We start from the raw sequence: 4,594 nt of genomic DNA on the forward strand, positions 1-4,594 counted from the left end.
CGGCTGTGCCTTTCTCCGCCCCTGCCTCGTTCCCCCTCGCGTCTCCCCGCGCGTGCTCGCCGCCCTTTCCCGTGCCCAGTCTTGCCTCCGCCCGTGGCCTTTGGCTCCGGGCGCTTTCCCCTCCGGCGTCTATGGCCGTCCCCCGACCCGGAACTCCCACGTCCTTTCCTCCCAGCGGCCGCCTTCCCTCCTGCTGCTGGTCCCCGGATCCACACCCCCTTCTCCCTCGGACTCCACCAGGCCTCGCCCGGACACGCGGCCCTCCTGATCACCTGCCTTGATCTTGGTGCCCCGACCCCTTCCACCTGTGCCACGATACCGCCCGATTCAGGTGTTGCGTGGACCGCAGATCCTTAGCATTTAAAGTCCCGGTTCTCGGTCCTAGGGTGTGGCCTTAGCTGTGTTTCCAAAACTCACGTTTCTACTATAATTATCCAAATGCATGACTGTCAAACTGTAGTGGACTTGGCACTTGCTCTGTGTGTGTGTGTGTGGTCCTCATGATTATTCTGGGTCACACCAAATCTCTCTCTCTCTCTTTTTTTTCCCTGGAGGAGTGTGTGATTGATTTGCTCTGAATGTAAAATTTGGCCGAGGATTGTTACTCTTTGAACTCCTCCACATTCCTTCTCCCGCTGTTCCATGACTGATTTGCAACATTACCTGTTAATACTGTTTGTTGGTGAAGCTTCTTGTCGACTCATCTGTCACCAGCAGTTACTGAATGTCCCCCAGTGTGCAGAATACTGATGAAATGCCTGAATTCTTGCAGTGCTACAAAATGCCATTCTGGAGAAGACAAAGACTTGGGGCATTTGTTTTCACTTTTTCTCCCTTCATGTGTAATGTGGAGAATGTGTATCAGTTGTGTGTTCTTATAGTCTTGCCATTTGGAAGACTGGCATTCCAGAGGAGTGTTTTGTATAGCTCAAGGAATTTCAGTCACTTGGGTGTTCAGAGACTTATTGCAGATCGTTTTAGACTAATGTATCAAGAAAAATAAACTGATCCTTTTTATTCTTTAATTACACTTAATAATAGAAACAGAAGCTCTGTGTCTGGAACAACTTGGTAATTGGGGCTTATTTGATAGCCTGTTTGTAAAGTGTTGCAGTTAACTAAAGCTACCTGATTCAGCATTCATAAAATGAAATGACAGCAGTTTTTCTAATGTGACATTCATAGTTCGTAATAATGAACTCCAAGGAAGGTACTTAATCCTGAAGTGCACCTTCCTGCGTGTCAGTTTGATACAATTGCTGTCAATATTAATAGCATTTGTCTAACAGCCCTTTCTTCTGGAGAGGTAGGTACTAAAAAGGTGGTTGGCTGTTTGTCCACTTTCAGGTTTTGGATGACCACTTGAAGCACTAAGATTACTTAACTTGGAGTCAAGATTGCTTTTTTTTTTTTTTTGGGCAGAGCAATTTTGCTGGGTAATATATATGTTAAATTCTTTAAAACTTTAACAGGTAGCTACTTGAGAAAAATGTTGTTTTGTAAAATGTAGGATAAAAAGTATGAATTCTAGATTGTTTGATGATTGCATTAAGGCTAGATTTTTCTCTCCTAAGAAAAAATGGTTGATCAAAGGAAGGCATGATTAGTAAATTGACCCTAGTCGCCCCAGCAAAAATTCAGTTTCAGATGCTGAGTGAAACTGAGTGAATGTACTTTATTTCTGATAGATTACAAGTGACATGTAACAGCTAACTTAAGATTTTCTCAAAACTTTCTCCTTCAGATGGGTGAAAAATAGTGTCATTCTTGAGGTTATTTGACTCATTTAAAGTGGTCATTTACCTTTACTTAGTAATTGAGCAGTAGAGACGGATGCTTATTTCATTTAATCCTAGTCTCCTTGGGGAAAATATTGTACTGTCACTTTTATGAAGTTACTTAACTCTTAACTATTAATGCACTCCAGTGTTGGAACATACAATTTACTCTTTTCACTGTTTAAGGAAAACAGCATTTCAGGAACATTTAATCACAGTGTTGGTGGCGCCCACTGTCGCTGTGGTCTCGCCTTTCCTGTTACTCTCTAACAGGGTTTGGCCCAGTGCCTGCCTGTGCAGTGGACATGCAGTCAGTGTTCAGACTAATTGGATGAATGGCAGGTTTGCAACAGTTAGACTGTAGCACTTTGTAATTATGTAGCAAAAGTTTTAGAGAAAGATGTTGATTGCTCTCAGATGCAATTTTCTCTGGTAACTTGTAAGTTTTGATTTTCAGGGGAAAGCGCGCCCGCAGTCCCCCACTACCATAAATTACACAGTCGAGTTTCCCCTATTTGAGGAAATCGCAGAGGTCAACACACCGGAGTGCAATGGGTGAGCCTCGCCCTGGGAGAACCACCTTCTTGATAATGGTATCTCCTCTGCCAGGTAAGTATACTTGTAAGTTTTGAGAATTGCTATATATAATTATTTTAAACTGCTTTGAAATCTTTGGGGAGAAACTACAATAGACATATCAGTTTGTGATATGCTTTAGTTCCGTGAAGGGATATGTTCACTGAAAATGGATATTTGTTGTATGTATCTTGTCAACATTCATGACCAATGGTAATGCAGATAATTTCTTGTATATTTAAAGTTTCTAAAAATCAGCATAAAAACTCTTTTGAGTGTGTGAGTTCATCCTATATTATAATCAGTTCACTAAATAAGGTTAATTTTCAAGGAGCATTTTTTCATATAGTAGAAAAGTAATGAATCTGATAATGTGGCAGTGTTTACTTAACATTTCAGTGGTGGTGATGATAATGATGTTAATAGTAACTAACACGTAGCTAGTGTGTGCTACTTGCCGGGCAGTGTTGTAAGACATTTAATCTTTACAACACCCTAATTCTAAAAGGTGATCGTATTATAGGCTAGGAAACTAGTCAGGTTAGGTAACTGAAGGGACACAGAGATGGAGGACTGGGTCTCTGCTCCTAATTGTTACTCTGTAATAGTGAACACCTCTGTGCCACGTTCTCTATACGACCGTGCAAGGTGTAGGTTAATTCCTAGTTAATTCTTAAGTAGCATTAGCAAAGTAAGGCTCAAGCCGCTTAGGTAACTTGTCCAAGTATTTGCCCAAGTAGGATCAAGAAGGCTGGCATTTCAACGCAGGCCTCTGTGACTTGTAGTCTTCACTAAAATAATTTCAAAGTACTAATTTGAGGTCCTGTATTTTATGTTATATATTTAGAAGGCATACTTAAAACAGCGAGTCTCCAAACGTTTTCACCTGCCACACAGGATGGATAGTGTTCACTCTTCTCTACTGTCTGTGAGCATATACGTTACATGTCAGTTGCATATAACATAACACAGGCAGGGTGAGATGTGACCTGGGGAGTCGCCTGGCTGGAGCACAGTCCTCAGATAACCAGGGGCCCCTGTGCATGCACCCAGTGACTCGGGTGTGTCAAGAAGAGTTAATTACATCCTATTTAACTCTACATCAATTTAGGAAGCATAATTCATAAAATCAGTTAAAACACAGGCCTCAGATTTTATGCAGAGAAGGCAATGGCAACCCACTGCAGTACTCTTGCCTGGAAAATCCCACGGACGGAGGAGCCTGGTAGGCTGCAGTCCAGGGGGTCGCTAAGAGTCGGACACGACTGAGTGACTTCACTTTCACATTTCACTTTCATGCGTTGGAGAAGGAAATGGCAACCCACTCCAGGGTTCTTGCCTGGAGAATCCCAGGGACGGGGGAGCCTGGTGGGCTGCTGTCTATGGGGTCGCACAGAGTCGGACACGACTGAAGTGACTTAGCAGCAGCAGCAGCACCTGTCATTTTATTTAGTTCAATAGACTTTAAAAATAATTCACGTCAGAAAATGTAAAAAACGCCACACCTCAGGGTGCCTGCCCATGGGGGAAGGAGCGCGCCCAGCTCCTGCAGCATATTCAGGAGAGGCATCCACACAGGGACCTGAGCGCACCGCACACTGGCTGGTTCACAGGACTTATTATCCTATCCTAGATGTCCCGGTCCTATTAGCCCTAGCTGCAGGGACCGAAAGTTTCCTCTGCCCCTTCTGAAAATATTAGATAATGTCAGTGCAGGGGAATAATACACTCTTTCTGCATTTCTACCCTGCAGTGCAGCAACTGTTGCTCTTGGGGATGATTGTGCTAATTCTTAGCTCATTAACGCCAAGTACTACATGCCTACACACTACTCTAACCAGAGAGAATGCAAAAGAGAGTGTGATACATCTTTCTGGAGCATTGAAGTTTAATAAGATTGAACCAAGGGAAGAACCAAGGAGTTGGCAATAACTATCCTCTCCCCCACCACATGGAAGACAGAAGTGTGGGGGATGGGGACAGTCCAGTCTCTGAAGTTTCACCCAGCAGGGGAGGAGGGGCAGCCAGGCCAGGGTGGTGCCTCTTCTGGTCGCCCAGGTCCCTGCAGAGCATCCTCTGTGCTGGTCAGGGTTTTGGACAGGAGGCTTCCTGAAGGGGTGGAGGTGTCTACGGCCATACCACCCTGAACGCGCCCGATCTCGTCTGAAGGGGTGGAGGTGCTGGGTTTGAGTCCCATCATACAGGTGGGAACATGCCCAGGTCCCAGGGGGCTTGGCAGG

The 4,594-nt window shown here is 44.4% G+C and overlaps 1 non-coding gene across 1 annotated transcript; it reads right to left on the bottom strand.

Annotated features, from left to right (window-relative positions):
- Positions 1-2,232: 2,232 nt before the first annotated feature.
- LOC122686354 lies at positions 2,233-2,395 on the bottom strand. The gene has a single exon (XR_006338728.1). It is a non-coding gene; the product is annotated as a U1 spliceosomal RNA (small nuclear RNA).
- Positions 2,396-4,594: the final 2,199 nt, after the last annotated feature.

The sequence above is a fragment of the Cervus elaphus genome, chromosome 3, assembly GCF_910594005.1.
Source record: "Cervus elaphus chromosome 3, mCerEla1.1, whole genome shotgun sequence".
Lineage (NCBI taxonomy): Eukaryota > Metazoa > Chordata > Mammalia > Artiodactyla > Cervidae > Cervus > Cervus elaphus.